This window comes from Giraffa tippelskirchi, chromosome 9, assembly GCF_054371585.1.
Source record: "Giraffa tippelskirchi isolate mGirTip1 chromosome 9, T2T-mGirTip1v1.2.pri, whole genome shotgun sequence".
Lineage (NCBI taxonomy): Eukaryota > Metazoa > Chordata > Mammalia > Artiodactyla > Giraffidae > Giraffa > Giraffa tippelskirchi.
In genome coordinates, this window is record NC_137283.1 from 28,016,182 (window position 1) to 28,029,481 (window position 13,300).

Here is a 13,300-nt window from a genome sequence, read left to right on the forward strand (position 1 = left end):
AGGAAATCTTAACCACTTCTACCCAATCCTCCTTTTCCTGGCAGCTGTCCATTCCATTTGAAGACTAGATAGTGCCATCAGTAGGTCACCAGGTTCCAGGGACTGAGTCTCACAGGCTTTTGTTGTTGTTGTTCTTCAGTTACTAAGTCATCTCCAAGTCTTTGTAACCCCCATGGACTGTAGCGTGCCCGGCTTCCCTGTCTTTCACTGTCTCCCAGAATTGGCTCAACTCCATTGAGTTGAGCCAGTGGCGTTGTCTGTTGAGTCGGTGATGCCATCCAACTGTCTCATCCTCTGTTGCCCCCTTCTCTCAATCTTTCCGAGAATCGGGGTCTTTTCCAGTGAGTTGACTCTTTGTACCAGCTGGCCAAAGTATTGGAGCTTCAGCATCAGTCCTTCCAGCGAATATTCAGGGTTGATTTCCTTTAGGATTGACTGGTTTCCTCTGCTTGCTGTCCAGGGAACTCTCAAGAGTCTTCTCCAGCACCACAATTCGAAAGCATCAATTCTTCGGCACTCAGTCTTCTTTATGGTCCAACTCTCACATCTGTACGTGTCTACTGAAAAAACCATAGCTTTGACTATACTGACATTTGTCACAGGCTTTTAGTGGGGATAAAAGGTGAAAGAAGACGAAATCAGATTTGCAAAAGACAGATGGAAGCAGAATGGCAGTTTGTGGTGATACTTCTTTCCACTAACCAGAATGCCCAGATACCCTTATCAGATGCACTGTGTCACATGCTAGGGTACTAAGAACCCAGGTTAGTGATTTGAACTTATTTGGTAAACCTGGAATTTGTAACAACAGGTGTGTCTGTTTGTGTGTCTTACAGTTTTAAAGGCATGGCTTATATACCTTTTTGATTGATTATAAGATTGTTCTTGTTTTTGGTGAAAATTTTAAGTCTGCCTCCAGAAATTGTTTCATGTGACTTGATGTAGAAGTTTTAAGTGCTGAATATCTTCTGCCAAAAGTTAATGATTGATTTTTGATCAAAACTTTTCTTCTGGTGAGGAGGTTTATGCCCCATAAAAGAGAATAATGTATAGCAAGACTTAAACATAATGCCTCTTCAGAATATGTGATACATTGGTATTGCACAGAAGTAGTAATAGAAATATAGTGTCTTGATTTTTTTTAACTTAAAAAACCTTTATGTAGTAATACATGTGGGTTCACATGCAGTTTTAAGAAATACTACAGAGAAATTTCATATATCCTTTACCCTGTTTTTCCCAGTGGTAATATCTTGCATGACTAATACCACTTTTAGAAAATTGACATTGATACAATCTGTAGACTTTTTTTTCCGGTTCCTTTATTTTTACTCAGACCCCTTTGTTGGTGGTGGGTGTGAAAGAATTTTGTGTATTTGCTTTTTTATAATATTGCCACGTGTAGTTGTGTGACCACTATCATAGTCAAGGCACAGAATAGCCGCATTACAAGAATCCTTCATGCTACCCTTTTATAGCCATAATTATTACCACCCGCACCCCCGAGCCTCTCTCGCAACTACTCAACTGTTCCCCATCTCTATAGATTGTTATATAAATGGAGTCATACATATGTAATTTTTTGAAATTGGATTTTTTTACTCATTGTAATTCCTTTGAGATCCATTCAGGTTGTGTGTATCAATAGTTTATTCCTTTTTATTGCTAAATCGTATTCCATGATATGAATGTACCATCACCGTGACATAGACCCATCGAAGGACATTTGGGTTATTTACACTTTGGGGCTATGAACAAATAGTTCAGTTTAGTCACTCAGTCGTGTCTGACTCTGTGACCCCATGGGCTGCAGCACGCCAGGCCTCTCAGTCCATCACCAACTCACGGAGTTTACTCAAACTCATGTCCATTGAGTCGGTGATGCCATCCAACCATCTCATCCTCTGTTGTCTCCTTTGCCTCCCGCCTTCAATCTTTCCCAGCATCAGAGTCTTTTCAGATGAATCAGCTCTTCACATCAGGTGGCCGAAGTATTGGAGTTTCAGCTTCAGCATCAGTCCTTCCAATGAACATTCAGGACTAATTTCCTTCAGGATGGACTGGTTGGATCTCCTTGCAGTTCAAGGGACTCTCAAGAGTCTTCTCCAACACCACAGTTCAAAAGCATCAATTCTTTGGTGCTCAGCTTTCTTTATAGTCCAACTCTCACATCCATACACGACTACTGGAAAAACCATAGCCTTAACTAGATGGACCTTTGTTGGCAAAGTAATGTCTCTCCTTTGTAACATGCTGTCTAGGTTGGTCATAACTTTCCTTCCAAGGAGTGAGCATCTCTTTATTTCATGACTGCAGTCACCATCTGGAGCTCAGAAAAATAAAGTCAGCCACTGTTTCCCCATCTATCTGCCATGAAGTGATGGGAGTGGATGCCATGATCTTAGTTTTCTGAATGTTGAGTTTTAAGCCAACTTTTTCACTCTCCTCTTTCACTTTCATCAAGAGGCTCTTTAGGTCTTCTTCACTTTCTGCCATGAGGGTGATGTCATCTGCGTATCTGAGGTTATTGATATTTCTCCTGGCAATCTTGATTCCAGCTTGTGCTTCCTCCAGCCCAGCGTTTCTCAGGATGTACTCTGCATATAAGTTAAATAAGCAGGGTGACAATATACAGCCTTGATGTACTCCTTTTCCTATTTGGAACCAGTCTGTTGTTCCATGTCCAGTTCTAACGATTGCTTCCTGACCTGCATACAGGTTTCTCAAGAGGCAGGTCAGGTGGTCTGTTAGGAGACTTGCCTGTGGGTGTCTGGGAGTCTCCAGTGAAGGCATGGGTCGGTGGTGGCCTGCTGCAGGGTTGGGGGCACAGACTGTAACAGTACATGCCTGGGATCTTTTGAGGGAGATCACCATTATCTTCATTACTTCCACCATAGTTTGGCCCCAAATAAATAGCAGGGAGGGAACACAGCCCCACCCATCAACAGAAAGTTGGATTAAAGATTTACTGAGCATAGCCCCGCCCATCAGAACAAGACCCAGTGTCCCCCTCAGTCAGTCTCTCCCTTCAGGAACCTTTCATAAGCCTCTTATCCTCCGTCAGAGGGCTGACAGACTGAAAACCAAACTCACAGAAAACTAACCAATCGAATCACATGGACCACCACCTTGTCTAGCTTCATGAAACTGTGAGCCATGCCGTAGGGCCACCCAAGATGGACTGGTCATGGTGGACAGTTGTGACAAAACGTGGTCCACTGGAGAAGGGAATGGCAAACCACTTCAGTATTCCTGCCTTGAGAACCCCGTGAACAGTATGAACAAATAAAACTGGTGTAAATGTTTGTGTGGCTTCCCTGTTGGCTCAGATGGTAAAGAATCTGCCTGCAATGCAGGAGACGTGGGTTCAAGCCCTGGTTTCCCCTAGAGAAGGGAATGGCTTTCCACTCCAGTATTGTTGGCTGGAGAATTCCATGGACAGAGAGGAGACTGGTAGGCCACAATCCATGGGCTCACAAAGAGTCAAAAGTGACTGAGTGACTAACACAAATCTTTGTGTACAGGTTTTTATGTGAACCTAGGTTTGTTTCTCTAGGATAAATGCACAAGATTACAGTCAGTGGCAATGCTTTTTTTTTTTTAAACACTACAGTTAAGACTGGAATATGTATGCTCTGTAGAATTTTCTAAACAACATGTCTTAAATGATCAATTGCTACTATCTTGAGTTTCCTTTAATTCTAATACAATTTATATTTGAAAACAGCCTATTGTTTAATTGGTAAATAAAGAATAAGAAGTGAGAAAATTTTGAAAATTTATTTTATAATTTAGAGGATTGGGTTTAAAGTTAATAGCGTTATTGCATTATTTACTATACAATTCACCCATGAAATGATTCAGTGAGTTTTAGTGAACTGATGCAGTTGTACAGCCATCATTAAAGTCCAGTTTTAGAACACAGCAGCTTAGAAAGTTCCGTCGGACCCGTTTGCAGAGAGTCCTCACTGTCCAGGCAACCACTGATACGTTTTTAGTCTCTCTATAAATTTCATGGCAGTGGAATAATTCACTATATAGTCTTTTGTATCTGGCTTCTTTCACTTAATACAATGTTTTGGAGGTGTGTACACCTTGTTGCATTATTGTAGTCGTATTTGGTTGCAGGGTTAAACCAAGTTTTCTGTATTTTCACCAGTTAATGGGTTAATTGTTTCCAGTTGTGACTGTTAGGAATAATGCAGCTATAAACATTTGTGTGGTTATTATTATTTGTGTGTTGTTTCTCTTGAGTAGATAACCTAGGAGTGGATTGCTGACTTTTATATTTTAACTTCTATGAGACTGTCAAAGAGCTTTCCAAAGGGATTGTACTTTTTTATATTCCCACCAACAACATCTGAGGGTTACATTTTCTCCACATCCTCACCAACACTTGGTTGTACTGTATTTTTTATTGTAGTCTTTTTAGTGAATGTGTTGAAACTTCATTGTGGTTTTAATTTGCAGTTCTGAAATGACTAATGGAAGAGCATCTTTTCTTGTGCTTATTAGCCATTTGTGTTTCTTCTTCAGCCAAATGTCTATTTAGATATTTTGCCCATTTAAAAAATTGAGTTGGTGTTTTTAGAGTTGTAAGAGTTCTATGTTCTGAATATATGTCCTTTATCAAATACATGTGCCTTTTCTTTTTCTTATTGATGTGTTTTAAAGGGCAGAAGTTTTAAATTTATCATTTTCATCCTCTTATAGAAAAACATTTTTTAAGAAGGCAGTCTTACCAGTGAAAAAAGATACACTTACATTGTGACCTTTATTTGTCTGTTTCTAAAATATACTGAGTCCCAGCCTTGATTGTTTTGTTGGTTTGAGCTTTTTTTAAACCAACAATGAAACAGCGGCTTATAATACCCAGAGCCTTCTGAAGGTATTATAAATCTTGTGTGAAAAATTAGATTTTCATCATTTTACTTTATAGTGAAAAAGTAATACATAATTCTCCCCCAGATCTGTTTTAGACCATTTCTTGAATATCAGGTAATTAAACTTGAAACTTGATTGAGATGCAATATACATGTTAAAACTAATGCCAATGGAGAAGGAAATGGCAACCCACTCCAGTGTTCTTGCCTGGAGAATCCCAGGGACGGCGGAGCCTGGTGGGCTGCTGTCTGTGGGGTCACACAGAGTCGGACACGACTGAAGCGACTTAGCAGCAGCAGCAGTGACTATATAACATCCAGCTGAAGACTAGCAGGGGGGGTGCTCTTTCTGCCCCCTTCTGATGCCTATGTCAGAAGCTTTCTCTATCTCCTTTATACTTTAATAAAACTTTATCACACTAAAAAAAAAAAAAAAAACTAATGCCAAATGCTATCAGAAATTCAGGGTAGTGGGAACTAGTGTCTCTGAACTCGAGTTCAATCACAACAGTGTAATTCTCGCTTGAGAGGTATCAAGTTTTTTATCATCATTTTTCCTCTTCTTACCTCACTTTTGTCTTAGTTTGACATTGGCTCACTGGTAGTAAATTATTGAAGTGCAAGGTAGATCTTGAGTAAATTCTGTTGGTTTTTTTTTAATTTGATCAGGAAAGGAATGCAAACTGTACACCTATTATGGCATTGGAGTTGAATTTCTTACCCACTCAACCTTCATACGCAGAAGGCAGCAGAATGATACTGCTTAATTGAAAGTGAACTTCTCAGGTGGATTTCAAGATGGGTTCAGGTTAAAGATTATTTGAGTACTTGTTCACTGCTTTGCATCAACCATCTTTTATGAATCTCCCTATTCCAGAACAGCCCTGGCTTTGGGTCAGTATGTATTCGTATATGGATAACAGACCATATAAGAGACTCTGATAATGAAGATCAGAAACTAGAACGGCCTGAGATCACCTCTCAGGACAGTTTTTAGAATGAACTGTGTGTAAGCTTCCTATGCATATTTTTGCCTGTAATAGTTAAAATATTTCATGCCAAGAAGTAAAATGTCACATCTAAAGTTGATAACATGAAAAAGTTAACAAGGATTTAGTTGTGGCTTCAGTGAAGAGCTCTTAACTGAAAGAAATCTGCGAGGGAGAACATGCGTTAACACCCAGGGTATTGGTGGAGTAACATGTTAAGGTCTCGTGCAGGATCAATCCCATTAGAAAATTGTTCAGTTGCGTCTGACTCTTTGCAACCCCATGACTGCAGCATGCCAGGATTCCCTGTCCCTTAATATCTCCCTCAGTTTTTTCAAACTTGTATCCATTGAGTTGATGATGCCATCCAACCTTCTCATCCTCTGTTGCCCCATTTTCCTCCTGCCCTTAATCTTTCCCAGCATCGGTCTTTTCCAAATGAGTCAGTTCTTCGCATCAGGTGGCCAAAGTATTGAGCTTCAGCATCATTCCTTACATTGAATATTCAGGGTTGATTTCGTTTAGGTTTCACTGGTTTGATCTCTTTGCTGTCTAAGGGACTCTCAGGAGTCTTTTGGGAAGTTGTCTTTGTTTTGCGTTGTACACCATGCCATGGAGGTTGATCTTTCAGACGTGGAACACCTGCTTGTGCAGATATTTACTTGTTGCAGTTTTCCCCAGCATAGTTGATTGCACAGAAGTGAAAATATGGGAAAGTGTTTTAATAAGCATGCTATAATCTTTCAAACATCTACTCTCTAGAGGTTTGCCAGAAATGTATTTCAAGTAATAGTCTTCAAGCCTTCTATGGTGATCGATCCTGTTGAGTTAACCACCGACTTTTTTGGTTAGGCTGCAGTTAGCCAAGGAGCACTTAGTTGTATAGGCAATCTCATCCTGTCCGGTTACCAACCACATCTAGTAAGCTGAGGACCCTCCCACCTAGTTTGGATGCTTTCTCTCAATTACGAACCAGGGTGCATGTTTTGCAGACTGTTAAGAAAATGTGGAGAGTTAACAAGCAGGTGAGTGGACTTCCTGTCTTTAATTTTCTTCCTCAAAGTAATGGTGTTGCTCTCACTGACCATGTTTTAACTATATGATTTAATGAGGTTTTCTTCACAGCATTTACAGCTGGTGATTTTTATCTTTCTGTTTTTGAAGAATATTCTCTGATATGCTTGTCAGTGTCAGTGCCAGAATATGCAGGGAGGGTGTTTGGGGGAGGAATTCTGATTTGACCAGGAAACTTGAGCTGCTGTATCTTTAGGCTGCTCTACTTCACTTAAGCATGAACATGCATTAAAAAGGTGAATCTGCTAATAAATAATGGAACCCCATTTGCTGCAATATAGAAAAAAATGTTAGCTGATCTATTGTCCTTTATTTGTACCATTAGTGTGGCTGCATACGGGTCGATTGGGAGCTTTCTGAATCTCTTGAGTGATAAAAGTGACCCGTCTTCCCTTTGCCTCCCTAGAGATCTTGTCCTTTAAAGTTTCCAAGGTTCATATGTCATCCTGCTCACCTGTGAAGTGGTTTTATGGGCTGTGGGGCATCCTCTGTTTACATTTGGTTCTGCAGATAAATGTTGAGGTGACTTCTCATCACAGATTCACAAATTGGCTGAATCATCCTTAATTTTTGCTCTTTGTTGGTCTAAAATTTTTCTCTTGGGCTAAAGTTGATTGGTTGCTCATTTCTCATATATGAACTGTATTTAAGTTTGTGTTCTGAAGTGTCTGTATATTAGTAGCTTAAAATATATACTTTAAAGTTTCTAAATCATAGCAAAAGTTTAAGTAATAACCACTATTAAAACCTGTGACACTGAAAATAAATGGCTTTGCTTGAGCCAAGTAAGTTCAAATTTAGCTTGTTCTAAAAGTATAAATGAGACATGAGATGTTAAGTTGAATTTATAAAATATTTTCTTATAGAAGCATTAAAGATGAAATTCACATTTTATTTCTAACTTTTTCAAAAATTACTACAAATGAGATACCTATAGGTTCGATGGTCTTAGCATATTTCACCTGATAGTAATCAGTTTCCCAGACTTGAACAGCAGTGTCACTAATAAGTAAACAAATCTAAAAGTATTTTCACACTTTAAAAAAGTTGACATTGAAATGTAAACAAATAAGCTTAGTTCTTACAGTGTGTGTTCAAGTAGATATAAATGTTGAATTTGGGAAGCATTATAAAGTAATGCTTCTTCTTCCCTATTGTTGCTATTGCTAATTATCACTCCATTTTAAAGTCCTTTTTTTTCTTTGAAGTGTGTATCACCTGCAAAGAGGACTAATAGTGAAGGGAAATGGAGAGTGCTTGCAAAGGCCTGCACATAGGATGTGACTCTAAAGTTTCTCTGGCTTTTGTTTTCTAAGCTATAAAAATAAAAGGATTATCTATAATAGATCTCAGTAGTGCTTTGCAGCTCCAAATCCTTAAATTCATGGGTTCTAAATTTTTTTTACCCAGTTTTGTTCTAAATAAATAACATCATCTGAGATGCTCGGCAATTAAATTATTTGCAAATATTGTACAGTTGTGTACTAGCATATCTTACTGCTCCCCCCCCCAAGAAAAAACTATAACACCAATGGAAATTTCTTACCATCTGTTAGCTTTCGGATAAGAGCAGAGGCCTCAGGTTGAGTTTCTATACACATAACTGTGTATAGAACACGTACACATTCTGTATGTGTTCTGAACAGTTACACATTTTGTGCATAGTCCTAGGATAACTAACTGCACAGAGTTCTTAAACCCAACTGACTTTCTTAGTGGTTCTGAAGAGAATTGAACTCTGCTGCTCTAAGGTTTCCATTGGAGGTAGTGAATTACCTTCTCCCTCATGCGCTCACAGTCATATTAGTTTATGTATGTATGTATACACATATATTCCTGTCTGCATCTTTGGGAGACTTGAGAAAATAATAAGATCATTTTTTGTGTATTCTGTGGTTCAGGTTGAGAAAGGCTGTGGACACTGATGTGGTATAATCAGTTCTCATGTGAATTTACAAATGCACAACAAAAGCCTGCAGCAGAGATATTCTGTGTACTTAAGAAATCAGCACCTGGCATATGCTTTTACTTTTCCAGGAACCCAAACGCTCAGTGGACACCTACAGCCCTTTCTGTCACTGGTGATCATGTGCTTTGGCTGCCCGAGTTATTTGGAGTTCCCCACACTTAGACTTGTTTGTCTCTCCCCTTGCAGGTTTCCCCTCCTCGGAATGTTCCCTTTGTTCACTAGTTCATTGATTGAAAACTCCCTAGTCAGCTTCTGTTACTCATCTCTCGGTACAGAGTTGGTTTTCCCTCTTTTGTGCCCCAAAAGCTGGCCTTGTAACCATCTTTCACATTTGAAAAATAGTATTATACAGCAGCATCTCACAACCCCATCCTTACCCATCCCCAGAGGGACTGTTAGACTTGTCAATGCCTGATGTGTGTTGGTTGAATATGGAATAATCCATTTACACTCTCTTGCTCAGTGTAATGATAGGCATTTATAGTAAGGTTTTGCAGCAGTGTATCTGGGTAGCAAACAGAGCGTTTTGGTTCATGTGCAGAGAGAGATGCAATCTTAGCTTTGTTAATACCACACTCAAATCACCTGAGCCCATAACTGCTATTCAGTTCAGTTCAGTTGCTCAGTTGTGTCCAACTCTTTGCGACCCCATGAACCGCAGCACGCCGGGCATCCTTGTCCACCACCAACTCCCTGAGTCCACCCAAACCCATGTCCATCAAGTGGATGATGCCATCTCATCCTTTGTCGTCCCCTTCTCTTCCTGCCCTCTCTCTTTCCCAGCATCAGGGTCTTTTCCAATGAGTCAACTTTTCGCATGAGGTGGCCAAAGTATTGGAGTTTCAGCTTCAACATCAGTCCTTCCAATGAACACCCAGGACTGATCTCCTTTAGGATGGCCTGATTGGATCTCCTTGCAGTCCAAGGGACTCTCAAGAGTCTTCACCAACACCACAGTTCAAAAGCATCCATTCTTTGGCGCTTAGCTTTCTTTATAGTCCAACTCTCACATCCATACATGACCACTGGAAAAACCATAGTCTTGACTAGACAGACCTTTGTTGGCAAAGTAATGTTTCTGCTTTTTAATATGCTATCTAGATTGGTCATAATTTTCCTTACAAGGAGTAAGCGTCTTTTTATTTCATGGCTGCAGTCACCATCTGCAGTGATTTTGGAGCCCAGAAAAATAAAGTCAGCCACTGTTTCCACTGTTTCCCCATCTATCTGCCACGAAGTGATGGGAGTGGATGCCATGATCTTAGTTTTCTGAATGTTGAGCTTTAAGCCAACTTTTTTACTCTCCTCTTTCTCTTTCATCAAGAGGCTCTTTAGTTCTTTTTCACTTTCTGCCATAAGGGTGGTGTCATCTGCATATCTGAGGTTATTGATATTTCTCCCAGCAATCTTGATTCCAGCTTGTGCTTCCTCCAGCCCAGCGTTTCTCAGGATGTACTCCGCATATAAGTTAAATAAGCAGGGTGACAATATACAGCCTTGACGTACTCCTTTTCCTATTTGGAACCAGTCTGTTGTTCCATGTCTAGTTCTAACTATTGCTTCCTGACCTGCATACAGGTTTCTCAAGAGGCAGGTCAGGTGGTCTGGTATTCTCATCTCTTTCAGGATTTTCCACAGTTTATTGTGACCCACAGAGTCAAAGGCTTTGGCATAGTCAATAAAGCAGAAATAGATGTTTTCCTGGTACTCTCTTGCTTTTTTGATGATCCATCGGATGTTGTCAATTTGATCTCTGGTTCCTCTCCCTTTTCTAAAACCAGCTTGAACATCTGGAAGTTCACGGTTCACGTATTGCTGAAGCCTGGCTTGGAGAATTTTAAGCATTACTTTACTAGCGTGTGAGATGAATGCAATTGTGCGGTAGTTTGAGCATTCTTTGGCATTGCCTTTCTTTGGGATTGGAATGAAAACTGCTATCACCAGCTGACAAAAGCATAAAGATACTAAGAAACAGCTTAAGTGATGTAAAGGCTGCATACGTCAAATACAGGTATGCTATTAGTGGGATAGAACAAGGCAGCAAGATCTTTAAAAAAAAATAAATAAAATAGAGCTTCAGAGGAGGTACGTACCCAGAAAACCTAAAATGAAATGGCCTCTACGGTCACTTCGAGGCCTTCCCAGGTGGCTGAGTGGTAAAGAATCTGCCTGGCAGTGCCTGCCAGAGATGTAAGTTCAATCCCTGGGTTGATCCCTGGTTTGGGAAGATCCCTGAAGGAGAATATGGCAACCCACTCCAGTATTCTTGCCTTGAGAATCCCATGGGCAGAGGAGCCTGGTGGGCTACAGTCCCCAGGGTCACAAAGAGTCAGATGTTACTTAAGTGATTGAGCACCAGCACATATTTTCATTATATAGAACAGCTTTAAAAAGTCCGTACCATTCTTTGGCCTCTCATAGTTTTCTCATTTGTGAAACTGTTGTTTTGAGAGAATTGTTTGAGGATGTATGAGCAAGTGTGTTGAAAGTGAGAAAGCAACAAAATGGAAGTGTGAAATATTAGTGAAACCGGAACAGATTCTGAAGTTTGAATTGTTGAGAAGTTTCTAGCTGTCACCTCTTTTCTCAAAGAGGTTAATACATAAGGCCTTGCAAATAGTGAATGTTCAATAAATATTTCTTGAGTCTAGGAAACTAGTGAGGCTTGGGGATATAATGAACAAGATTGCCACCGTGACTTGGATTGGAGTGCAAACAGAGTGGTCCAGGCCAAAGAATCTTCCGGAGAATGTCTAGAAGTGCCACTGCTACCTGGCAGTGAATTGTGATGGTAAGAACTTAGATCTGACTTCTAGTGCATGAGGGAGCTCATGCTGATACTTTGAGGGAGGGAGTGGTGTAATCAGTGACAGTGAATGAACTTTGACACTCCTTGTGATAAACTGAAAACAGGACAATACTAGAGGCCCGAAGGTTTGTAGTAAAAATAGCTCAGGTGAGCTGTACTTTGATCCACAGTGGGAGGTGGAATAATAACCATTTATTGAGGGACCATTATATGCCAGGCCTGGTACCAGGCGTATATTTTTTATCTTTGCAGCAGCCATGGAGACACCTAGTATTATTGCCATTTTAAAGATGAAGATAGACATAACCCATCTGGAACATAACGCAGTCAGTATGATGTATTAACTCCAGTTGCAGAGGAAGGCGTTACATGACAGGGAAAAGTGGGAGTGGGTGGAAGTTCCTATTTGTTTGTTGTTGTACTGAACACTGTCTTACTGTGAGGACAGATCTTTAACCACTTTGGAAATTCATACTACCAGTTCATTTGATAATGAATGTTGGGATAACGTATTGTGAAGATCCTGAATTGGGGGAGGAAGAATAACAAATACATACACTGGAAAGGAAAAGTAAGAGCTCTGTCCAGTAACTAACTTGCCACTTGAGTAACTGAAGTATATTAACCCCCCAAAGAAGAAATTAAAGTAAAATTTTAATCATTCAAGTATTTGATGGTGTCCACTGTGTCTGTTTTATTCTGCAGAGCCCCTACCTAGAACAGGTGATGTTTTCCTCTCTGATATCTTCATACTTCTTTACTTTATATAGATCTTACAGGTTTATACGCAGCAATCCACTTCATTTAAGCTTTCTATTCCTTCATGCAAACTGCCTTTCTAATTGCGTTTCTTTCTGAAATGCTTATATCCGCTTGTCATCTTCCTTCCCTCAGTCACCCCAGAGATTTAGATCAAGTAGATTCCTGTAGTATTGAGATGCAGCTATACTCTTTTGCCTGTTTATTCACCAGTCTACTGAACGAGAATCCGCCTGCCTATGCAGGAGATGTGGTGGGTTTGCGGGTTAAGAGTCAGATACGACTTAGCGACTAAACAAAATGAAGTGTTTAGCTTGCTTACGATATTTTATCTTGTTTTTTTACTTTGTATGTTCTGAGTATTTTTATTTATATGTCTAGGCCATAATCTCCAAAAGGGAACTGTAATATCTTCCATTTGTTTGGCATTGAATCCAGTGTGAGCAGGTTCGTTTCTTAAAAAAAAAAAAAGTTGTAATACGGAACAAACTTAGTCATTCTAGTTTTGTGTGTGTGTTAAGCTACACCAATTGGATGAAATAATAAAGGCAAAGGAAATGGTTTTAGGACCATTAAATTGCTGAGTTTATAGAAACAACTTTTAAGTATCACGTGAAAAGCACTGTATTTGTAAAAGATGCCTGATGTGTTATAACATAATTTTGACTTTTTTCTGCCAGTTCTAAGATTTATATTAAGTTAATATTTTAAGCACAAAGACATACTATTGCCTTAACGGTGGTGATGATGGAATAGAACACATTTCCAAGAATGCAGCTGTTGTTAAAAGAAGGACTTCTACTGGATGGCATTTTCA

At 39.7% G+C, this 13,300-nt stretch overlaps 1 protein-coding gene and 1 long non-coding RNA gene across 3 annotated transcripts in view; both read left to right on the forward strand.

The window, feature by feature from the left end:
• RYBP (RING1 and YY1 binding protein) overlaps positions 1-13,300 on the forward strand; it is a 69,534-nt gene that overhangs the window by 27,284 nt on the left and 28,950 nt on the right. The window lies entirely within an intron of this gene.
• Positions 11,567-12,365, forward strand: LOC145520911 (uncharacterized). The gene is made up of 2 exons (XR_014064899.1): positions 11,567-11,706; positions 11,977-12,365. It is a non-coding gene; the product is annotated as an uncharacterized LOC145520911 (long non-coding RNA).